We start from the raw sequence: 26,611 nt of genomic DNA, 5'->3' as shown, positions 1-26,611 counted from the left end.
TGTCTCAAAAAGAGGTTCTAGTCCCAGAAAACTTGCAAGTAATCAATCTGAATCCAGATTTCTCAAACTTATTTCATATTATGCCTCTATCCCTCAGAGATTTAACACAGTACAACCACATCCTGGACTGAAAGTGTTACTTCATCCTTTATCCTTTGGATTTGGTTTTTCAGACAGGAACTCCAGAATCCAGCTAAGTTACTATGGCCATTCAAACAATTTTTGCAAAAACCTTTCTACTTCAGCATGTAGCTTATTTCCACATAAATTCCCTTAAGAAATATTTTGCTGAAAATGAAAATGATGATTAATATAAAATCAACTTAAGTTCTTAGAAGGGTCTGTTACTACCTTGAAATTTGCAGATAATTCTGCCAGCTGGGAATATCCCACTTAGCTTCCTAAAGACTAAACTTGCCACAGGTGACAGACAAATCCTTGCTGCTTGTTTGAAGGACCAGCATCTTATCCTACAATGTGCTTATTTTCTCACACTGACAAGTCGTTGGCTCACCTAGTAGAATGAGAAATGAATGTGGAGATCATGCATCAATCACTACCTATCACATTCTTGATCCAGAATGTCAGTGATTAGACAAACTTGGCCTGACAGGCATTCTGTCTGGACAAACGGCTTGTCAGTTTTCTGATAGGATTCACCTGCTCTCTCCCCACAAGCTTTACAACGTGAATCACTTGGAATATTCTCCAGTGAAAGTGGGTGAAACTGAATGAACAGAAAAGAGGAATTTCATTTTGCCATTTTTAGAATAATTTATAACTTTTAGGAGTTTTTTGGCCTGTTATCTTAGCAAGCAATCATTTTTTCCGTAATAAAAACAAAAAAAAAAAAAAAAAAAAAAACACGAAGCTTTTAATATTAGCATTATTCTACACCAATACTCTTAAATAAATAAATAAATCAAATTAAAAAAAAAAAAAAAAAAAAAAAAAAGCAAAATCATGCTGGGGGAGATGTTCCTGATACTGATCCTGATTTAGGGGACAAAGAACTTTAATTGCTACAGAAGAAATAGTCTTTTTAGCTTGTAAATGTAACCATGCTTTTCAACCATCTAAGTCACATTTGAGGGATGAACTCAAGATATCTTTTTAGGTCAAGGATCTTTACTCATCAGAAAATTAAGCATTAGAGGTAAAAATAAAATATAGCCTGGTATTCTCTTGTATTAAACAGATTGCAGCAAATAGTTTAGTTATATTGTTATATATAGTTATATCAATATAACTATATATTCAGTTATATAAATAGTTAGTTTGCACAGGGAAACATTATAATTACACCTTTTAGTACACCTAAAGTCCGTGGAAATATATATCAACTAAACTCTCATTTGTCAGTGAAATCCTGCTGATTACCAAACAGCAAGTCTTCCTACCCAACAGTTCACATGTTTAGCTGCTCCCAAACTGGAAGTCTTGTAACACTTGTAATTGTTGTTAAATGAAATCTTGCCTGACACGAAACAAAGCATTGTGCAAAATTCATGGGAAGAAATACTTGAAGGTAGAAAGGTGAATAGAAGGCAGAAAGGTGAAAAGGAAAAAAACAAGCTCACTTACTTAACTTTTAAAAAGATAAGCGTGTTTTTAATAGATGCAACTTGGTACTACGAATGATGAGAGACTGCCTGGCAGAGATTTAGACCTGTTATCTTAGAAATAAGTGTTATTTTTAGTCCTAAAGACTGTGATGCTTTGCCACATAACAAAAGTTGTCAAAGGTGTAAAAACATGGAAGGAAAAGAATAATCAAGAATTTCAGCATTTTGCTTTACCATCAAAAAAGTGCCACCCTCCAGACAAATACCTTGAACAAGGGACAAACCCATTCCTGCCTTTGGGACTAGACTAGATGAGCAGAGAAAAAGCATCCGAAAGAATGTTTTTCTCTTTGCACATTTTGGTAATTCAGAGCTCTCACAGCTTGTCTTAGACTTCGTGAACTAGATGACCATGCAACTTTACCCAATGGCATTCCAATCCCTTTTCATTATTTTAAAGTATTCTTGATAAGAGTAGCTGGAAGCATGTATTTGTTTTTCATAGCCTAGAAAGGAAATATTTTAAACAGATTATTTTGATAAATTCTTTGACTTTAGTTGCATAATGGGCCTTCAGTGAAGGAATAGAGAGCTTTAGTATATCAATGGGATAGAGGTTGGTTTACAGACATATAGGTAGGTATTAATGTAGTGATTTAGTTATATGACCGACTCCAGATTTTCCCAATAAGTCTTGTCCCAAGGCCAGGAGGCAGTACTTTTCTACACTGTTCCTAAGCACAATGCTGGTCTACAGGGGGTGGGAGGTACCCTGAAACAGAGGCTATCAGCTGATATTGGAGATTCATGCAGCAGCCCCAGTCAGTGCTCCAGCAGCATCTCACTGTCTTGCACATCAGGCATGGAGTATCCTGAATATTTGAATGTAAAAATGCAAAATGCAAGATTAAAAAAAAAAAAAAGAGAAGTCCTCTGAAGGCAAAGGGATCAAAACCAGCACATACAGTCTTTTTAATGCAAAGATAAATGTGTCCTTTTCCCCTAAACTGCAAGATTTATATATATATATATATAAATATATATATATATATATACACACACATACACACATGTATATAAAAAGCATTCCTTATCTACTCTGCCACCCCCAGACAAGAGGATCTTTGTACTTTTCAGAGCAGTAAGTCAGAAATATGCAGTCCGTATAAAAGATGCATTTAAAATTCTTACTGTTCTTGTAGTTGTGAAGGCAAAGTTTTATGATAAACATTCATTTGAAGGTCTGACCCTTCCACATCAGTGGGGATTTCTCAATATCAGCAAACATTGTTCTACTGTCTAGTAAATAGCCAAGAAAACATTGTTGCCAGCATGTTTAATTTGTAATTGGGATAAATGCTGCATGTCCAGCAAGAATCAAGCAGCAGGCACTTAAGAAAGCATGATAGAGGAACAGATTAAGGAAGAGGGAGGGAGGGGAGAGGGAAGGCAGCCACGCAGGCAGGGCAGGCTGTAGCCCTACTTGGATGGTAGGGTAGCACCAGAAGCATGGAAATAGGTGGAACTCCTCAGTACCACTCCATCCCTAACAACGAGGCCTTTCCCTTGAAGAAAGGCAAGTGGAATAACATTGCTTTGCTGCCAGCACTGCCTTTAACAGTAGGGAGACCAGTTTCACAAAACTTATTCTCCGCAGATCTTCAATTTGATGAAATCTTTTTCATTCCCTCCCTATAGGAGAGAATTATAAGATGTGAAACCCTGCATCTCAACAGGTGTGCTCTATTTCTAATGAGACAGAAAGGAAAACCCTGTCAAGACTAATACTGCTCTCGCAGAAGACCTTAAAATGAGAGCAATACAGTTCTCTGCATGATGGCTTGCCCTTAGGAAGTAATGCATGCTACACCTTCTCTCTTCTCGTCTCTTCACAAATTTTTCCCCCCAATACTTTGTCTAGCTTACTTTGAAGAGAGGATTGTAGCAAATTAAGAAAGAAATATGTGAGATTAAGGGCCCTTTTAGCTTGCGACCATTTTTACATGTAAACTGGGAAGATTCTTTTTTCCTGTATGGATTCATACATCACACAAACACACAACCCCTAAAACAATTCTTAGTTAAACCAGGGAACCTTTGCCAGAAGCCACCTAGAAAAGATTATTTACACAAGACTTTCAATTTTTTCCAAATCCATTAAGTCCAAATTATTTGTCTATGCCTTAGATAAACAAAATACAAATATAATAGCTTCATGTGGCAGAAATACACATATGCTTAATTTCAAACTCTGTTAACAATGTCAGTCCTACTGTACGAAATGAGTGTCAGTTTAGGTAGGATAGAGAGTTTTCCCACCATTGCAATAAATGATTATTTAAGCAGAAATCCGAACTTCTAAAATTGATATTTTTCTAGGTAAAAATGTTTTAACTGTAAAAACTGTGTCATGCACTTCTCTCAGCTTCTTAGAAGAGAAAAAAAAAAAGCAGAGGGAAGGGGGATTAGTAGCCAGTGTGAACTACAGTACAAGAAGTATGGATTTAAAATACAATGCAGAATTGGCATGATATGCTTCAAACATCATCTTAAGTCAAATATGTTTCTACTGATTTTACATTAACTGCTTTTACAGACAGATTTTGTTTGCAATTAAATAACAAAAAATCAAAAACAAAACAGGTAAAGGGGGCATCTCACAACTGCTCTGCAGTTAAGAACTGAGCAAATCTCATGTCTAAGCCATGACAACAGCATCCTTGTTATTTCTGCGTCATTTTACCCCATTAAGCACCAAAATATGCAAATGGATGAATATTAGGGTAAAAAAATGTGCTTTAGCAAGCAACAAAATCCTAGTGAAACGTATGCACCTTTTTCATTTGGAACTGATGATCTGAGTGCCTTAAAAGAGCCAGGAGTGTGATGAGATTTACAGCTGATGACGGGGAGTTTACGTGTGTGTTGGTATAGATAGGCAGAAGGACAGGCGGAATGTTTAAGAAATGGTAGCCAGAGCTACCAAAGCCCTGGCTCTCAAATCTCCCATCTAGAAAATCATTTGTGCGAAGTGTTTGAAGGTAACTGTTCAAATATCATCCTGTCCAGAAATAAAACACCGGGATTAGACCTGCTGTTAGAGATAAAGAACACATGAAAGAAAGATGAAAAAATGGAACTTCATGAAAAAAAAAAATTATCTATCCTTCAATCTGGTTTTCAAATCTTTTGATAGGCTTAGAAACATCATAGGATACATAACACTATTACAGAACAGCTTTCCCTAACTTCAAAAATGCAGCTTAATGAAGCTGTAACATTTACAACCTTGAAGATCTTTATTTGTTGGGATTTATTGCATTTCTAAATTATGGGAATAGAAAAAGAAGTCTCCTGAAATTGAAGTGCTCCAGTAACATGACTAGCTGTATTTGAACAAGGACATAGACAAAGTCTTTCAAAAGATGAAAGGAGCTGAGTCGCTCAAAAATATTGTGGGGAGAAAAAGAAAAACAGTAAATCTATGTCAAACTGTTGTCCAAGGGAGGTGATTGTGCTACTGATCACGCTTTTCCCTGCAGGAAGGGAACAGAGATGAGGAATATACAAACATCTCAATTTCATTGTGTATAATTTCATTGATACCATCCTATGATACCTGTAACAATGGAATATAATTAACTTGCATTGTCTCAGCTAACACACTTCTACTTCCAGGTAGTGAAATAAATTAAGTAGGCATATATAAGCCATTTCAGATGATAGCCTCTAGAATTTTGGTGACGTTCCAAATTCCTGGATATGGATGGATTTCTGAATTTCACATGCAAAAGTGAAAAAGCTGACACCATTCTCTTGCACATATTGAAATAATGTAGGAATCTTGAGTGTACACACCAGCCTCTAATTTACCTTAAGCAGTTTATCCTTTAAACACCAAAAAACAAGAAAAAATATGTTTCTCATTCCACAGTACAACATGAACTGGTAGAATGGGATTTTGAGTAACGAGTGCAGCTCAGCCGCCTTTTGTATCATCTATCTTTCGTCATTCCGCTTCATATCCTAATGGTCTGTGATATTCCTTTAAGTTTATGTAGTCTTTATTGAGTCACCTACAACTACTGCTGCTAATCCAAAGTAAGTTTCAGAATTCTTCTTAAAAAACAAACTAATCCTAGCAGATTGCTAGGAAAAAGTAACCCTAATAAGAAAATATTACTCATGTAACAACATTTTCTGTCTTTCCATGTGTATATTTATTTGAGGAGGCAGGCAGAATAATGAGTGGGAAGGGAAAGTACCTTAATCACTGTCATCTCTGAAAAACAATAAATTCATCTTTTTACTACAGAAAATTACACAAATATTTTTCCAGATTCTTTCTACATACATATCCTGATCCCAAGAATCTAAGTAAACCCCAATAATTAAAGTTTTACTCTTATCATTAAATTCAAAAAAAAATCTCTCATCATTTGCAAGCAAGGTACATAGAACTATTTGAAAAAAAATAAATAAAAAAGAAGAAAATAACAGGCTTAGAACACCTAAAGTTAACTACACAGTTTTAGTCTCTCTTAAATCTATTTACTTCTCACTGCAGTTAAAGATATACACAAGCTGTCAGCGAGTATTCTGAGAATTATTTCACAGTGACACATGTAAAAGTAACTTAAAATGTAGGACTTTTTTTTAAAAAAAATAATTTTTTAAACAAGGACAAAGCACATGAGTAGGTTTAAGTTAGGCTTACTTCTTTCATGTAAAATATAGGACATTCTGAAGCAAACCACTCATTGTTCAGGTGGATCAAATATGAATCAATTAAGGCCAAGATGCCAATTTAATTTCATCTCATGCATGATATACTCCTCCCATTCAAGGTTATGTATCTCTACCATGTAGCAGACGAACACAGAAATCCAAATGTAATGTTTGCTTTATGAGAGCCCCTAAACCAAAAACAGTTTAACTTCAATAGCCAGTTTATTTAATAGAGTACTTATTCTGATAGCATTCAAAAATTTCTGTTTTAAAGTCTAGACACACAGGAAATCCCTTAAGTTGAACTTATTTTTAAGTTTCCATAATGAAAAAAATATTAGCCAAGGAAAATACATGTGCCTTCCTCCAGTAATACTTGAGGACCTGGGAGTGCTGCTGGATGACAAGTTGACCACGAGCCAGCAATGTGCCCTTGTGCAGGAAAGCCAATGGGCTCCTGGGGTGTATTAGGAAGAGTGTTGCCAGCAGGTCGAGGGAGGTGATCCTGCTCCTCTACTCAGCCCTGCTGAGGCCTCATCTCAAGCACTGCATTCAGTTCTGGGCTCCCTAGTACAAGAGAGACATGGAGCTACTGGAGAGAGTCCAGCGAAGGGCTACGAAGAGGATCAGAGGGCTGGAGCATCTGCCCTCTGAGGAATGACTGCGAGAGCTGGGCCTCTTCAGCCTGGGAAGGAGGAGACTGAGGGAGGATCTTATCAATGTGTCTGAGTACCTGAAGGGAGGGTGTCAAGGGGACGGGGACAAGCTCTTTTCAGTTGTCCCATGTGACAGGACAAGAGGCAATGGGCAGAAACTGAAGCACAGGAAGTTCCGCCTGACCGTGAGGGGGAATTTCTTCCCTGTGAGAGTGACGGAGCACTGGAACAGGTTGCCCAGAGAGATTGTGGAGTCTCCTTCTCTGGAGATCTTCAAGGCCCGTCTGGATGTAACCTTGTCTACCATGCTCTAGGTGACCCTGCTTGAGCAGGGAGGTTGGACTAGATGATCTCCAGAGGTCCCTTCCAACCTTACCAATTCTATGATTCTATGATTCTTTGAGTCTATGATTCTATATTTCTTAGCACTTGATACTAAGAAATAGCACTTGATTTGATACTACGAAGAAGAAAAACCAAACCAACCAAACAAAAAGAATTGCCTTTCTACTGAAGCGAAATATGAGGAAATCACCTTTTTTTTTTTTTTTTTTTTTTTTTTTTAATTAACAGTTGAACAAGTTTTCCATATTGCTTTTTGTACCTTGTTCTTCACCAAAACCATCTCTCTCCTACTGGTTTCTTTTTCTCATGCTGGATTCTGTTTTGGTATACTGAGTCCATGCCAGGAGTTAAACTTTGTTTAATATTGACTAATAATAAATAATAAACTCTAGGTAAATAAAATGGACGGGATAGCATAAACAACTTTGTCTTGATGTTAAATGTGCAACAGTTCCCTTTTAAAAGCTCATCAATCACCCCTGCCCAAAGACAGACTCAGCAGTTGGCCGTCAGAATACTTAAGGTCCATTTAATGCTTGTTACTTTAGTTATGTTTGACTGAGCAGTCATATTAGAATTATTATGGAAAATATATGGTCTTGTCTTTTCTCTTGCTCTGGTGCACATCTGATTGTTGTTCAAGAACCTAGCACAGCAGAAAATTATTCACTTTTTCTTTTCTGGTTTCTCTTACTGTTCAGCTTCCCGAGCTGGTTCACAGTGGGATCAAATAAGCAGTAGCTGAAATGATCATGAAACAACACCATGTTCTCAGGATTATTAAGCAGAAAAAATAAGAAGGATAGAGCATTTTATCTTTCATTACTGTAATAGAAACAGTTCTGTAAAGCAAAATCTTGCTGTGATTTTTATCAGCTCTCCTTCACTCATATTACCTTGAACGAACAAGATGACCAAATTCATGTGAGAAGGTAGATATCTTGGGAAAATTCTGAAACTGAGTTCCTTCAAATGTAACTAGAGTATCTTATTCTATAACTTCTACATTATCATCCTCATAGGGTCACTATGACCGGACAAGTACCTTAGCTAAGTCAAAGCAGCTTAAAATAAAAAACTTCTTGTAAAAGTCTTACCTGTGTCAATACAACAGCATGAAATGTAAATATATTTCAGACCAATTAATTAATGCATTAAAACTTATATTCAGTTGTTATTCAGTTTAAAAAGACAAATGTTCTTGTGATCAAAAAGTTCTCAAAGAACTTCTCTTGAGCCAACTGCTATGCTCCTCACAGCTTCCTTCACAGCTTCATTCCATTCACTTTATATGACCACAGTTCCCCAAAATGTTCGTCTACTCACTGCCCACTTTATAAGTGTACTATTTATTTTGAGAATAAGTTTGATACTTTTTAAGAATAAGCATATGCACTTTTTATAGAACCAAATATAATCTCCTAGAAATATTTTTTCCAAGTGTTCCCTACTTTGTGAAAATATATCTCCATCACTGTCATCCCAATAAATCTGAAATAAAAATTCACCTGGAAAAATCTAAAAAATATGATATAATGAGAAATTTTCTGGTGAAATAAATCAAGCTCTTTAAGATTGGGAAATTCATAAAATGTTTGGTTAAAAAAAATTTACAATTATTAACGCCAAGGAAATTTATGATCAAAACACAATAATGAAATAAAATGTTTCATTTCTATCTGCATGGTAAACCATCAATATCCAGATAAATTGATTCTCTTTATTTCAGTCTACAAGACCACTCATTTTGAATGCAGAGCAACTCAGCTGCAAACTGAAGTCGGACAATAATCTAAAGACACCGGTCTGCTGAAACAGTCAATATTGAAGAACTGAGGGAAGAAAGTAAGAAATATTGATGCTTTCCTTCCATGCCATATGCCAAGCAGGCACCTGCTTTGTTTTCTGTTCACCACTGGCCCTGTGTTCCCGCAGGCTCAGCTCTGAAGAGTGGCTGGAGAAGCGTTGCCTCTCTGCTTCGTTCCCCCTGTTTTCCAGAGCATCAGATAGAAGCCCTTGGGTGGCCTCGGTCAGGAGGCCTTTCTTCAGGGAAGCTTTGTGAAGTTTGTTATGACTCAGAAAGTCACCAAAAATTGATGCAGTGACAACAAGTGATGGAAAGAATACCTTGGGAGGGCACATCAGACAGGGAAAAGATGTGTTCTGAAAGCTTTAGATTTTATTTCCGTTTTCCCTGCAGGGCACTGTTCTCCATTTCGGTTCTCCCTCAAAGAAGCAGCTACACATCAAAGCACTGGCGCCTTTGGAGTACTGATACTCTGAGGTACTGGTCTTACTGCAAGTTGTCACTTGCTTTTCATTGGCTGCTCTTTCAAGGAAAAAGAAAACACGTCTGACACTCTAAAGCATTCTCCCATGCAACGTTTAAAGTTTTGATTTATTATGGATTATTTTGGAATGTTTGTATCATATTTGAAGCTTCTCTTTTTAATGATGCCATTTTTTACCCCCTTTATTTAAGACTTTAAATATGCTGTCACGTAAATTGGACTAAAGAGGCTTTTTTTTTGGCTAATTAAATATTTCACCCTATCAAATTGTATTGTTATTAGACTCTAATTAGCTTGCCTAAAATCACAAGAGTGGGGGTTAGGCAACAGTTACTGCATTTTTAATCTGATGAATGGAACAATTTTGCATTAAGAACATATGAATTCCCTGGCAAAGAGTCAAGGTTAATCAGAGCTAGGGTCTTGTCATTGGCATTGCTTGGCTCTCTATTCATAAAGAAATAACTTTAAGATGCCTGTAATATCCTTGAATCATTCTCTCTCTTTTTTTACACAAACACATATATGCATAGCTTCCTCGAGATTGCTAGTCACTGCTCTTTGGCTGCTTTTCAAGGCAAAGAATAAATATATCCAGCTCTCTAAATTTATTCTTTTTCTGGGCTCAGATAGTTGTATTTCAAGATGTAAATGTGTTTCTAAGGCTTCACATTTCCTTCTTATTATTAACTTTATGTATAATTCTTGGTGCTGCTGAGATTCATATAAATGTTAAATCTATTTTTTTTAATTTTAATCTAAATTCTTAGTCTCAATGACTCTCTTTGGCATTTTTATACAGCTAAATGACAATAAATGAGGCTTGCACCTTTGAAAATTTTCCTCTTTGTTCATGAGCACAGATTTTTAAAGCTAGAAGGGGCCATTATAATCATCTAGGCTTTCTGCAGTATGAAGCTCTCAATAATTTTGCACAGCTTTTTTGAATAATAACATCTTTTAAATCAATCTTAATTAAAAAAAAAAATCTCCAGAGATAAAGAAACTACCGTACTTCCCTTTCCTTAAGTTATTCTTTCCAGTCTGTCTTTCACACCCCACTCAATATTTTAAATGCATTTATTGTGCTCCACTTTTATTTGTATCCATTCTAGGGTAAAAAGGATTGCTTCTTTCCTCCGCCTTTTGTACTAAAATTTCCTTAAGAGGGTTCTGTGTGCAAAGCTCAAAAACTTAAGTTTCATTTTTTTTCCTGAAAAAATCAAAGATTCCAAACCAAATAAAATATTTACACATGTTTTATAGAACCACAACCTCTGTATTTGCCTAAATCCAACTTTGTAATTTATTCTGTTGGTATTTTTCCATGGGTCTTCCTCTGTTTAACTTTTGACTTTTCCAAATTGAAGGAAATGTGATCCAAAAGCTCTAAGTCTTATGTATAAGATATGACTTCAGAATTTTACAAATAAAAACAAGAAGAGCACTGTTCAGGTAGTTTATTAATTAGCAAATACACAACTGCAGCACCTCCAAACACCTTCGGCTTGTTTACCTCTTATGTGCCTCTCTTGAACATATTAGGAGAAAAATGCCTAGCCAAAGCCATGTTTTCATATACAGGCAAATCTTCCAAAACTTGCAAGCCAATGGAATAAACTCAGACTTGGTGACAAACAAATGGGTGTGTTTCCTGCTCTTCAAAGATTCTATCTATCTTTATTATCATGGCCCAGGAATTTAATATCCCATATGTAATGATGGCACATTTCTCACCTTCATGTTTTTTTTACTGAAACAAATGACCTTCACATTAAATAAATGAATAAATTAAGTAACTGAAAGTTTAAGTTTTGCATTTAGTCCAGAATGTGCATCTCGTATTTAAACAGTACAATTTCAAGAACAGAGAAGATGAACTGTGATTCAAGTCATAAGTTTGATCCAAGATTACATCTAGCTTTCATAAGAAGTTTATTTTCTAGGTTCAGATGAGGTCAGACAAGTGTAATTCTATGAAACTCACAGAATTCCTGCTATTTTGAGAATAGTTCCTGAGTTTTGAGCTCAGTCTTGCACTAGGTTTAGTCTTGACTCAGGTTTATAGTTGAACAATAGCCTAAAATGTAAAGCTATTTGTGGGCTGTATATACTACTTCTCCAAGTACAACCAAATTTAAATCATTCTTATTCTTAAAATATTGTACTATCTTTTCATTATATATTAATAACCTATTATAATGTGCTCAAATCCCACAAATAAGAATAAAACATATGCCAAGTGGATCGTTCTGTGTCAGGTTGCAAAGGTGACTATTCCTTAAATTATAAGGCACAGATTACTCCTATTTAAGCTACACTGATGCGTTTAGTTCTGTGCATTTTCATCAGTCAAGAATATGCCTTAATAATCCATAGCCTACTAGTAAGTTGTAGGCTTACTTACAGACCAAGACTTACCCTTGCTTTTTATCTTCCTAATTTAATATTCTCATGCAGATTCCTGTTCTTCTGGGACCAGAGACTATAAAAAAGTTGAGTGAAACCAGCACTGATGTGACCTCTGAAATCAAGACAGGCTCTGGCTTTTTTATTTTTTTAAGATGGAACAGGATCCCTCCCTGTTTCTACGCTACTGAAATTTATAGCTAAGAATTAATCTAGCTCCAGGGGAAATAAATAAATAAATAAACTATCAAATGTTTTTCTTTCCTTCTTGCAACTGAGACAATCAGAGTCTTATGCATAAGGTTTCATTGCTGATGAGAAATAATTTATTACACCAAAGAATAGTTAATATCACAGACAAATAATAACAAAAACAATTAAATGGAACAAAGAATAGGAAAGCAAAGTACATTTCTATAAGCAATCATTGTTTTTTTGCTTTACCTCTAAGAAAGTGTTTGGCGGATTAATATGACAGCACCTCGAATTAAGATATCACATAAACATCAAAAACATGTGACACAAAGTATATTCTTAAAGTTTTAAATTGGAACAAAATTTTTATTTAATTATTCTTGAAATTTATTACCTATTGGAACTGTATTCTGACTCAAATGAGCAGCTTATTTTTAATTCATTGGATTCATCTGTGCTTTTGTATTTTTAATTTGAAGGGTAGAACAGAAAAAAAAAAACAGTACAAGCAGATGCCAATTTTAATATAATGTTCTACTACTTTGGGGACTTCATTAGATGTGTGAGTTACCAGTGAGGTTACTCAGACTTTGTAATTGACAGTAAATAACTTTTTCTCAGTCATTTTCTTCCATTCACTAAAAAAAGCTGTACTATAATAAATCAATTAAATTTGTAATGGAAACAAATCAGGCACTTCAGATATCTCAAAATTCAGTTCCTTAGCAAAACTTAAAACCATCTAATAAATACTCATGAGAGAAAGATTTTTTTTTTTTAGGTTAAGAGTGTGCTTCTTAGCATAGAGATCTAAATATTATTTATAATACGCAAACCAAAAAGTCAAGAAGGATGAAAAGTGGTCAGTCAAATGCAGAAACAACAAAACCTGGTCTGTAACAGCTGTAGTGAACTATATTTGCCCACAAGGTTCATATATTTTGATATATGAACTTCTTTCTCACATCTTCCACACTTTCCCCCAACTCCTTTTTGCATTTCTCTCTCTGTGACAAAATATCAGTGAAAGTTTCCTTGCAATTTGCTCACCTGGACATATCAAATTACAAACATCTTCTTATAAGAACAATATTCTACATCAATCTCAAGCACTTTACCGTAAAGTTAGAAGGCTATGACCTTAAAATACAGGCATATCAGTGCTGAACTGTAGTGACCAGCACTAAAATATCACAGAGTAAAAGAACAAATAGGAGAAGAGGCAGATAAGGAGCTACCTTACCTCTTGTCTTACTCCATTGCTGTTTAACCTCCAACATTGCTGTTTAACCTCCAAAAATCTTGCTGTGCTTCCTCAACACAGACCTGCTCTCACCCTTGGGGGCCTGGACACTTTGCTATAAAATTCAAGCCTTCACTCACGTACTTCCAAGCAAAGCATCCTGCATGGCACAATTTGGGTGAGAGTTTCAGGGAATATCTGGCCCATACTTGCCAACTTTAGTTGCAGCTCTATTTTGTTTAAAAAAGGACTGAGAAAAGATTTTTTGACTTAATGATTTCTTTCCAGAGTACTTACACATCAAGCCTGAGATCAAGACTACTACTTCTGATTTAAAACTTAGCAGGTCAGGGAAAGAGCACAGGCTGCTCAGAGCAGTCACCATGGCTGATTTAATCTCCAGTTCCAGTCTTTTTTTCCCAGCTCTGCAAGTTTGAAGGTCATATGCATAGTCTCAGAATTCTAGTGTCCCTTGTCAGTTTGAGTTTCTCTATGTTTATCTAAGCATAAAATAACTTAATTCCAATTTTACAATATCAGTTCAAGTCCTAAGATAAACCAATGATTCTGAGTCAGGAGCATCTGAAGCACAACAAATACCACATCTTCTGGCTTAAAAGGACACTCTTTTGAACAAACATTTAGTAAATGTCCTAGCTAAAAGACAAAATATTGTTCTCAAAAACTTACCACAAAGTCCAGAGTCTTCCAGACACTTAGATTAGCGCTGCTCCCCTCAACCCCTCAACTGTTTTTTTTTTTATTATTATTATTTTATTTTATTTTTTCCTGCACAACGCTTTTCTCAGATATACAAACATGGAGTTACTCCAATTTATATGGCTTCTATATGTCTTCAGACAGCCATAACAGTTAATGTATGAGCAGACAAGTTTTGAAAGGTTTGTCAAAAACAATCAGTTTTGTCAAGAAAGTGTTTTGCCACTGATTGACAAATTTTTGGTATTTAATCTTCTTCAATCTTCACTGTATTACAAAAAAAAAAAATGTAGGATACATTTTCCTCTCTTTTAAATTATCCTCTGCATCTGGTTGGCAAAGAAGAAACAATTGCAGCTGGAATGTCAAAGGACATTCACATTCGCTTACAAATAGTGAATGCTTGTTTAGCCCTAGGGCATAGTTATGTTTATGTTTTTATAATTAAAATCAGAATTTTATGATAGAACCTGTTGAGATACTCTCCTAGGAAGTTTTTTTGGTATTAAGTGACTTCAAAAATGCTGATAATATTTACATAATTTCCCCCTTCTTGCTGTGGTCCACAATGTTAGTCACTCCAAATCTTCACTCTGCTGTAAATTTGTAATGTACATTGATAGTAGACTAGATTAGACTAGTCTTTCTTCATGAAACGATGATAAAAAAAATATCAAATGCATTTGTTTGAAGTAAATACATTTAAAAAGTCTTAAGTAACGTTAAGGAAAAAAATCTTATGTGAAAGCCTACATTAGAATGGCTACCTTTTCTAGAGGAAATCTCCTATTTTGTAGGCTCCATACCGGGCCTTGGTCATATTATCAATATGTGGCAAAAAATCTCAGATTTATTGGCAAAGAAAAGGTGCAGAAAGAGGGAAATGGTAGACTATATTTTTCTATAAATAATGTTTGTTAAAGCATATCCCATAAAAAAGTTTATAGACCATGAAATCACAAGTATTTTGTCAAGGTGTATTTGCACCCTAAAATGCTGCTGTCTTATTGAGCCTTGTTTAATACCTGCATTAATACCAGTTCAAACAAGATGAAGAAGGTCAGAAGACAGTTGCCACTAATTATAGTGTTCTGCCAGAAGAGAGCTAGTAAAAAAAAAAAAAAAAAAAAAATATGAGGAACAAAAAAAGCAATTAGAATGGATTTAAAAAACATGGTTGAAACACTTCTTTGCTTCTTGCTGCAAGTCCTTTCCCACTGAGAGCAAAACAACATGCCAGTAAGAAAGGCACGAAGAGCAGCTGGCAGTCCAATAACATCCTAGAGCTGTCAATGCTGTCCACATGGCTCTCCACATGAGGTTTTTAGAGAACCCTGATACTGTAATCTACAATACTTCAGAAAAAAAGACATCCCTTTTCAAGGCCATTCTGGACAGAAGAAAAATACATGGCAAAAAAGGAAAGAAAAAATGTTCCCTCTTAAACTTCTGTAAGTCAGAGGCTAAGGAAAGAATCTCTTAAACTCAAAAGTAATACAAATGCTCATCTCGACCTACCAAAATGTGTTTAGGGGATATCCAATTTAAAAAGGACAGATTAGAAAGAGATAGAACAAGATTATTGTAAAATATCATTTTGTAGCTCCTTCTATTTTATAATTCATTTAACTAATAGTATTTTTTTTCACGTAGACTTGTGATTTAATGCTTATGCATTCAGTGGGCATTACTTGATTATTAAGGGTACAATGAAGATTGAAGATACTTATGAAGAAATAATGTATTATCATGTAGCTCATTTCAAATTACATCATTAATTACCAGACAGTTGGTCTTTTAATGATGCATTAAATAGTTAACAATGTTTATGCACTAAGGAAGATGATAATGAATACCACAATAAGTAGTTATTATTAATAGTTTAATAATTTAGCCTTCATTTTGAATTTTCATATATTTGTTGAAAGCTTTGTTAATAGTCCTGACAATAGATTTAAGTCTAGCTTTAAAAAAAAAGAATTTATTACATGGTTACTATGACTAGCAAATATTTATTAAGAGGGCTTTTGTCCTCTATTTCTTGTAGGCAATGAATTAGGTTACTTCATATTTGACCACACTTTTTGTAGAATCACTTTTGCCCTTTCCATATATTGACATTTAGGCTTTGTTCTTCAAAGGACTTACAGACCATGTCTGATATAAGAAAAAAACTTAAATGTTTGCAAGACTTGAGCTTCAGTAGTTGCCTTCTTTCTTTGGCTTTTACTCTTCTTTCTTACAAAATTAAAGCCATTTCTTCATTCTATAGAGAAAAACACTGAGAAAACAAGATTTTTCAGAGTCAGGATCATATGTAATATCAGACAGAAATTTAAAAAAGAAAAACAAATTCCTTCCCACATCCATACAGCCTGTCACTAACAAAACAAAACAAAAATACATTGTTTGTTTTGAAAAGAATAACAACTTTGAATTTTCAAGTTTTTGATGAAGGTTTTCACTTTTTTGTGGGAAAAAAATGTTATGTTCTCTAAAACACCTCCACAGAAAAATTTCTATGAGCCATGGCATAAATAACTGTATTTTTACATATTTCCTTTAGAATGTATCTTTTTTGAAAGCACTCTATTCAAGGCATATTTTGTGTAATTGCTCATTCTCTTTCCACATGTGTATTCAAATTCTTCATTTGACTCACATTTCTATAGAATATGTAGAACCTTCAGCATTGTCAGTGGAAAAACGTAGCATAGTTTGATTCCTACACAGTAAATTATCTGTCTATCTTACATGGGTCATTGTCTGACTGCAGAAAGGAGACTGCCTCAATAGAACTGAAATCTAGAAAGTCAAAGAAAGGGATCAATATCTCACATTTTACCTGCTCTCATTTTAACATTAGTGAACTTGTAAAGATATGCTGTCTCTTATGTCAAGAACTTACTTATGACTTCAGATCAACTTCAGTACAGCTGTCATTTTACCGCTATAAAAATCCTATACTTGAAAACAAAATATGAGCATTCAAATATAAATGAATTCAGTGGTTTCTACATGCAACGCTTATTGAATAAAATTCTTCTTTCTTTGACAGTGATAAGTAAAATGTAAATAGAGGAAGAATATCAGATTTCTTAATTTTTCCCTGAAAAAAATAACATTCTGCATTTATCACAATTATTCTTCTACAATACAGAAATATCACAGGAGGTTTTATTTTTCTTTATTTTTATTTTTATTTTATTTTTTTTGCAGTAGCAAACAATCGCCACCTGTCTCCCCTCTCACGTTCAGAGAGAGTCAAGATAGCAGGTTATTTCCTGTCAATCTGCAACTACACTCTTTGGCTGATATTTCGAAGACAGTTCCAGTGATTATGAACTCTCAGGAGCTTAAAACCTGTCTGCTACCAGGAGACTATCAACTAATTCTGTAGAGTTTGCTAAGCTGCCACCAGGTCATAACTAACTAGCGGCTGTCACTGTCCTACTGACCGAGAGCAAGTCAGATCAAGCAGCCTACAGAAAATAGCTTCCATTATCTCCAGAACAACCCTCTGAGCTGTCTGGTCCACAAGTGAAAAAAGTCTAGTAGATGAAAAATAAACAATACCAAAAAATCCTAAATGAAAAAAAAAAAAAAAAAAATCTTGGCCACCATCAAAATTACGGATGCATTCCTACATTCCTATTGCAATCAAAGATAAACAGCAAACAACAATTACCAGGATGCATTCTTTAAGTAAGAGTCTCTGAATTTAACATTTTGCATCTAATGCTACTACTTAATCCCTCTCATTTTCTGGATATATTGCTGTTGTATACTTTAGTCAATAGGTGGCAATGCCTACTCTATTACATTTGCACAGGCATTTCTGATGCTTGTGTATTTGAACTATTCCCTTTGCCCCTATTCACTTTGTCCCTATATCAGCAAGGTACTTTTATTCCACTTGGGACAGCCAAAAAAAAAAAAAAAAAAAACCAAAAAACAAAAAAACCTCTTGGCCTTTCCCCAGCCCGAGTCCCTGTGTTAAAAACCAGCAATATGACATTAAAACTCTCTATTTTCAGAGCCTGTTTTTACCATCATTTATGGATTTTTTTGACACTTCCATAGCCTTGCTCCCCAAATTCTCATTACTTTTTACCCATTTATGTTTAATCATATTGTGAAGCATTCTTCCAAAAATGTCTCCATTTTAATCTTCATCTTCATTTTGACATGTAGATAATTTTGAAAGAGAATATTTGCTTAGTTTGAGGAAAGGTTCAGTCATGGTTGCACTGCATTATAAATTACAGTTTGAACAGGTACTAATTGCTGACTAATGAATTACTCTCCAGAAGCTAGCCAATCCATAAATATTACAATGATATTTCTAGAGATTTCCCACTGTAAGTGGCAAATGGGGCTATTTTGTTCCTTTTTCTAGCAGCCTGTGATTTGCATTAAATATATTGACATTTCTTTGGTATTAACTTAATCCTGAGAGGTCACTCTTCAGACAGTATTTTGGCAAGATTTTTACATTTTCCCTGCAGATAAATGAGTGTTAGATAGCATCAAAGATTTATTCAGCCACTATCCTTTTTCTGACAGTGGCTAATAGAGGATGATACAGAGAAGAATCTTTTCTCTTTTCTTCTGGTAATCTCTTGCAACTCCATTAATCCATAGACAAGGGAATTCTTGAGCCAGAAATTATAAACTATCCTGTTTATTAAATTAAACACTCTTTTGTGAAGGAATATCAGCAGAGCTGATAATATCAGTAACAGATTGGCTTGTCCTGATACATGGCTTTGACAGCCAGATATCCCTGGGGAATGGAACTAGAATAATCTTGATAATTTACTGGTTTCAGAAAAACTTCTTCATTCTAAGTTCAGGGAACACAAGCACAGAAGTGTTACATTCAGGTTTAGCTGCACAGATTTCCTTCAGTATCTATTTCAGCTTAAGAGATTGTGAAGTCCTAGCTGCTTGTTTCTGTTTGTTCTGTTCTTCCAGCTGTGCTCCAGAACTAGGGAAAGGGATGCATAGGAGCCCTGAGTTCACCTGGATCAAAAATAATCATCTTGGTAAGGTTAATTTTAAAATTCTAGATCAGTTTCTGATTCCAGTAATGGTTTCCAATGCTTTTCAGTTTAATATGTCCTCAACTGAAAATTTTGTAGGAGTGGACAGTAAGTATTTCAGCACTAATTAATTATTCTGTTAAAAAACAAAACAAAACAAACAAAAACTACGGAAAATTGTTGCTTGTAACAACTGGTTACACCATCACCACGGTGTTTTTCTACTGAGATAGAATGACAAAGAAAGATTTTTAGATAGGATTTTAGAGTTCTAGTGAAGATGGGTCTCATTCTGAGGTAGAGCCATTCTTTCTGATTCAGTTCTTCATACTACTCTGTAATAACACAAGTAAGGAGGGCCAGTACAGGGATATCAACACCAAAATATGTATATAAATTAATGTCCTTGAAAACAGGGGAAGGTGAAGAAAGAGAATGGTGAAACATTAAATGGGAAATCACTACTGAAAGATTACTAATACTACTAAAAGGATGATGCTGCCAAAAAAAAATGCATAACACAAACAGTGAATGATTCTAAATCACATAACTGTTATTATAGACACAGGAAGTAATTGTTTCACATTAATCATGACTTATGAGTTTTCAACAAATTTCTACAATCACTGTGGGGCATTAAATTTTAAGAAGAATGTAAACATTTGGATAGGCAGAAGATACAGTAGTAAGCAGTTTTGAAGAGATGTTTTGTGAGAAAAGTTAGAAAGAAATTCTGATTTGTTTTAGAAAGCAAGACAAAGGCACAGTCTTCAAACAAAGTTGCTTCAAAGAGAAGAAGGTATCCTACCCATAATGACCAGTCAGAACTGATTACCTGTAAGAGCAGTTTAAGTTAGACATTAGGAAGAATACATTAATGACAAGAAGAGAGAATTATTTTAAGGCATTATGGTGAGAAAGTCCTATCAAGTAAGTTAGACATATTTTGACTGAGCTTCAGAGAAGAATTCATAAAATGTTCTTTTCAGATCTCTTCTGAAAACTCCAAGTTTTTAGAGTCTCCCTCCCTGCACCCTGCCCAGGATCTCTTGTAGAATTACATATTGATTTTTCTCCTTCCTTCTGATGTAGACCTCCTACTTGCCATTGTGGTTCTTTTAGCTTCAGTTCTCGAGCACTTTGGGACAGTGTGTGCTATGGCAAAAGAGAATGTGGTCCGCTAATGAGATATGCTAACAAGGGAAGTTAGAAAAATACTAGTCCCTCCCATTTCTTCTTTACTTCATTTTTTTATTAAAAGATCAAATAATTGCAAACCCCCCCAGCAATCTCAAGTGTGATGTACTGTTAATAATGAAAATTACCAATAAGTTCAGAATTGTGGTTCCCATAACAACCAGGTGATTAATTCAGCCTCTTCAGTGGTGATGCTTCCTAAATCTCAAAGTGCTACCTGATACCCATAGTCATATCACAAGGGAGAATCTTGGCTTTAGTTCTTGAAATAACCTAATAAATACACAGATACAACCTCACAGATACAACATCAATTACTCTTCCTTGCTGTTCTTTAATGTATATTTTGCTTCTATTCAGAACTCATAGCCCAAAATCCTTAATAAGCAAGATGCTTCAGTCAGCTTTTAAATATCAGCTCAGACTCTGGACTACAAGTGCTTTGCATAGGAATCCTGAAGTTTAATCTATTAATTAAGCTAGCTTTACAATACTTTAATAAAAATGAAATCCTTCAGCTTTCACTCCTTAACAGTTTGCTACTACCATACTGTCAATACCACATTTTCTTATGAAGAATATTAAAAAATAATTTAAACTTTAATCCAGACAGAAATAACTGAGAAAAATACCTAGATATTGGAATTATATAAAATATTTTTTAAACTTACTTTCCAGATCCAGATTAATTTTGCTGGTTTTGCATTCACGTGAATCCCAGATCCTCAGCAGTAGCGGATCTGCAGTAGCATTCTGATTTGCTATTGGAAAAGTTTCTGTGCTATTCCTTTTCATTTTTGGCTAGGGAGAAGGTAAAAATGAACTGTCAGGTCAAATTAAATACAATTAAATTACCTAAAAATCTTATTTTTTAAAACACTTGGAAAAAAGCTAAGGTGAATAACAAACACGTACTCGTTTAGGAGGTTACAATGTGCTGCCCTTGCACTCCCCGCTGAAAAAGTCAAATATTGTTCTAGGCTGCTTCCCTTCACAGAGGCAGGGAGACAAGACTGATGCAGTCCAAGGCAGTGGGACACTCAGGCGAGATGGCTGAGCCAAAAAGCACACACTTGTCTAAAACAGATGATCCTGCTTTGTCTTTTCCTGAGACAGGCCAAAGGAGGGCTGCGGTGAGCAATCAATGACAGCAGCAAGTTGAAATGACTGTGAAAATATGGAGGGGACATCCCACTAGCTGAAAGAGGTGCCATGAAGATATATACGGGCGAGTTTTAAATATGCTAGTGGAGTATTGCAAGCTGTATAGTTGTGTCAATCTCTCATATTCTGGCTAGCAATCCCTGATGACAGAGGCAACTGGTACAGGCCTCTGGCTAGCTCAGACAAGGCCCTATTTTTCACATGGTGATAAACCAAGAGTTTGGCAAAGGAGATATGATTATTCCTTATAAAGAAGATTGGGGACAGGAAACGGGGGTATAAAACACTTAATTATGCTTGAAGGCAGCAGAAAAACACATGGGAAAAAACATGAGCAAGTTGGGTTGGGAATTGCACGTTTTAATAAAAAATAGAGAGTATCTGCGTCAGCTTCCATTTAGAAGCAATGGGGCCAAAAAGCTTATTTTTAATTTGGAACCTGATCAGTTTATAAAAAATATTTATAATTTTGCTGTTGAAGACTTCCTCAGAAGGTTCTCTCCAGTTCTGTGTTCCCATAAAACAGTAATTCTTGGCTGCAATAATAAGAGTGCTCAGAGAATAACTAGAAAAGAAAATGCTGCAACTATAATACAACTACAAATAACCAGTAAAGGAAGATTTAAATAGCTGTCTAATACAAACAGGAAGATGACAATACACAACACTATTTTTTTCATAAAATTTGAATATATAATGTTGTTACATGAAGTAAGTGGTTTGTACAATTGCATTAATGACTTCTCTGAAGGTTCTTGCAGGATACGAACAAAAAGGTTGTTCCTAAACTTCCTAAAGTTTGTATTTCATTAAAATATTAACTGATACAGAAAATATCATTCTAGAAAAGAAGAAGTGATGCCCTCCAAAAGGGGGAGGCTATGTGAGGCTGCAAAACAGACTCCTCAATAGTGCAAGAGGCTCCTCATGAGTCTTCCGTGCTCACCGAAAGGGCAGCAAACTTTTCCTCTTCTCTGTAGCTCCATATAATGGAAAAGTCCTTTACAACCCCATGCATGAAAAGGTGTCATGCTGTCCCCTAGCAACCACAGGGCACGAATAGCCTTCCCACCTGACACCTACATCCATCACAGGAGGTTTTCGGGTCTGTCTCTGACATTTCACTATTCTGCTCAAACTCACTCTGCATTGTGAGAAGAGAGCAGAAATTCTTCTGAAGAAATGCTTCAGAAGCATACGATGGGGAAAAGCTAAATGCTAAGAAACCTCCAATGACCCAATAGCAGACAGACATACAATGATTTGTTCTACCATTTAGCTTTTATTAACCGTAGTAAACTACATCCAGAGGTAAAAATCTGGGGGAAAACAATCTGCCTGCGGCTTGTGTTCATATCTTATCTAAAGTTAATACAAAAAACAATGAATAAGAGCTGGAGAGTGTGAAATTACATTTAGAATGAAGTCAGGGTATTGTGTACTGACTTTCTCCGAAACTGTAAGTGAGAGAATGATATTTCTAGCAGCAATATTTTCAGTAGATACATCACCTGACTATCTATTAAAGCTCAAGCTCTCTCTGTAGACTCCCAAAAGCATGGACATTTAAGAGCAGGAAACATGAAACTAAAATAGGTCATCAGTAAAAGTAATTTAGACGGAAAATAGTTGGATGAACACAAATGCTTTGCGTTAGAAATTCAGTGTTAGTGTCTCTTTCCTTGATATAACACTTTCCATGTTAGAAACCAGAATTTATTACAGTCTGCTAGTTTACACTACTGAAGAAGAGCTATCATCAAAACATAAATATTTTTCAGAAGATAGCTCTCATCTGAGGGACCCTGAGTCCAACCCCACCAAGAGCCTCAGTAAAAATCTGAATATTATTGCTCTGCTGCACTGAGGTGGCAGACGGCTGAGGTACCAACATCTATCTGGCACCACAGCACCCCAGAACAAGGAGTAGTACCTCTGAGCAGGAAATACGACTCAGAACAAGAGCATCTTGTGCTTGGATTGTAGCCATCAGCGGGCAAGAGAGAGGAAAGGCTCCAATCAACTAGAAAGCATTAGAGCTGTTTATGTTCAAATGCATATCATAACATGGGCTGATGTTTATGGACTAAAACAATCTTTCACACTCTTAAGAAACATTAGCTATTTCAAAGAATTCTTGAAAGATATTTTACACTGTGTACTTGCTGTTTGTTTTTCTTGTTTTTCAACTGAGGCCCAAATTATTTGCTTCCGAGTAAGTTTTATGTCAACAGGTTATAAAAAAGACAAGCGCCTACACTCTCACCTCGAGAAAGCTATTCAGTTGTGATTCCTATAGCAAATACTTATATAATAGAGCCTCCAAACTGAACTAGTGTTGTCTTTAGGAACTGAACAAAAGTAAATAAACTATTTTTAAACAAAGACTATATGACTTTTATTTTTAACTGTACCTGCATTTTTCACTCATGTAATATTTGCATTAAGTGACAAAACCCAACAGTTCAACACATTTAATTTTCACCCTGTCTCATTAGCGTTGTTTATAAAAGAAGACATTCTCTAAGGCAACTGAACAACTGCCCCTCTTCCACAATACTCACATTGGTGTTTTTCTTTTGTCTTGTCAAATCAGTCATTAGGTTTATTCAAAACACACACTTAGACTTACTAATAATGGGAAATATGATTCTTTGATTTGCAGAACAGTTAAACAGGTCTAGAAATAAAGACTGCTACTGAAGCTGCATCTCTTGGAAGCTTGAGATGGTGTATGCTTGATTACACTGAAGGCTACAATTTAAACAGAAAAATGCACAAAAGGACCATTGAATGCTTATGTTTCTAGCTAATATTAAAACAGAAGTACTTCAGTAAAGTTACTGATGGCCCTTAGAGATTACTCACTCAGTAGGTACTCTTCTTAAAATATCTCTTTTTCTGATCTGTAATAGAATTTGAACCTTCCCCGATTAAAAATGGAACAGTGCGTATGAAAACAAATTCAATTTAATAATTGAACCTAGTCATACCTAAAAAATGACAATTCTTAAAATTCATTTCCAGTGATTTTAAAGCTGAGTAACTACATCTCAACATGGGCAGCAAAGATCTAACTTAAATGTTAACACATTTAGCAATTCATCAGTTTGTTGCAGGTTGTATTGACCAGCTGTCGATAAAAAATAATTTGTATGTAGTAATGCAAAACATCTTTGTAAAGTTTATGCAATATTTCTGCAAATTATTATGGTGTTTGATGTGATAATTAGTTTCCGTGCTAAAGGTATTCAGTAAAACAAAACTCAAAAGTGCACAAACATGTCTTGGAGGCAGTCTTGATGTTAATAACTGATGTATGAAATAAGTGCAGTTCTTTCATATTTCTCTAATTTTGTTTGATTTGTGTAAGAGGAAGTAAGCAGCAGGAGCATAGCCATTATAGATTTATACTGATAACTGCATTATCACTAATTATACAAAACAAGTTCTAATTTAACTTAGTAGTTTACTGGAGGTGTTAAAATGGCAGCAGTTGTCACTGAAGAGATGAAAGACTGAACAATAATGTGTTGTTTCTTTACATCTAGAAAGCAGATAGAATAAAAAAAGGATATTCTGGGATATGTAAATTAAAGAATATTATGGAAGTTCTGTCTTGTTTAAAGATAGGTAAAAAGAAAAAAGAAAGATGGAGAAGAAGGAAAATGACCTATTTTAATTCTATAGCTCAAGAAGGCCCCTTTATACAAATTAAGATTGAGTAAGAGCTATGCTACGCTAGCTCTGGAATGAAACTTTCTTCTAAAAAGCACTCCAAACACAAGACAGGCTGCATACACTAACACACACACACACACACACACACACACACACACACACACACAAAAAAAAAAAGCTGAGTCAGATTATCATGCACACTGTGAAAGAAAAAAGCTCAAAAAAAAAAAAAAAAAAAAAAAAAGGAGATAGGTGAAAAGTGCCAGGATTACAATAGAGAGGGAAGAAGAGCACAGGGTAAGGAAAAAGATCAAGCAGCATATATGCCTAACAGAGGCAAATTATCTTTGAAAGCACAAAACAGACACTGCTGGAGTACAGTTGAGGTTTAGTTGTAAAACAAGAAGCGCTCTGCATGTGTGTTTATTGAAAGACAAGAAATAATGATTCCATTTTTCAGTAACAGTCTCTTTATACAAAAGATTCAAAATAGAAGAAATGACTTTATATAAAAAAAATCATAACAGCTTTAGCTTGGACAAAGATATTCTCAGAAAGATTTCTTTTTCTTCTGCAACAGGCATTTTTCAGGGAAAAGTCCACTGATAACTAAAGTAGATGAAAATATTTCTTATAAAATGATGTTGCAGTTTATTACTAGTTGTACCATATCATCCCAGTTGCATCTGTATCCCAGTCTTAAAAAAAAAAAAAAAAAAAAAAAAAAAAAGCTTTATAAAAATGTAGTTATAATTTTATGTGTTCCTATATCAAAGATCAAAGCACTCTAACAGCTGTGAATAACTAACATGGGCGTAACCAAAGATATAGATCTTCCAGGGTTAGAATATAAGAAAAAATCAGAATTTGAAATAGTGTTTGGGAATGGAACACTATGAAGTAAAATAAGATAATGGTGAGTGTATATGAAAGAGTTTTGTACTCAAATTTACAGAACTGAGAAAAATGAAGTAAGCTCTCTCTCTCCCATTGGGTTCACAGGGATTTAAAATGGAGTTCACTAAAACATGTTTATGCCAATGTAATAATCATTTTTGATGACTTTTTCTGACATGAAGTTGTGTATTTCAGGCATACACAGGTATGCCTGAAAGTGAAATTACAGATTACATACCTTAGTTTTCATATCTGAATGCTATGTTCAGAAACATCAGGAACTCTAAAGATAGGGTAAATTCACAGAAAAATAATGCTATTTGAGATAGATAAAGCTTTACATTTTCCCATTTTATCTAAATTATTTTAGGGGAAACAAATAATTTTTTATTTATTTTTTTCAGATTTGTTTTTAAACAGTCATCAATTTCATATAGTTCCACACACACTTTAAATTAAATGTAAAGCATAGCTT

The sequence above is a fragment of the Rhea pennata genome, chromosome 2 (assembly GCF_028389875.1).
Source record: "Rhea pennata isolate bPtePen1 chromosome 2, bPtePen1.pri, whole genome shotgun sequence".
In the NCBI taxonomy this organism is placed as follows: Eukaryota; Metazoa; Chordata; class Aves; order Rheiformes; family Rheidae; genus Rhea; species Rhea pennata.
This window is presented reverse-complemented; position numbering follows the sequence as displayed.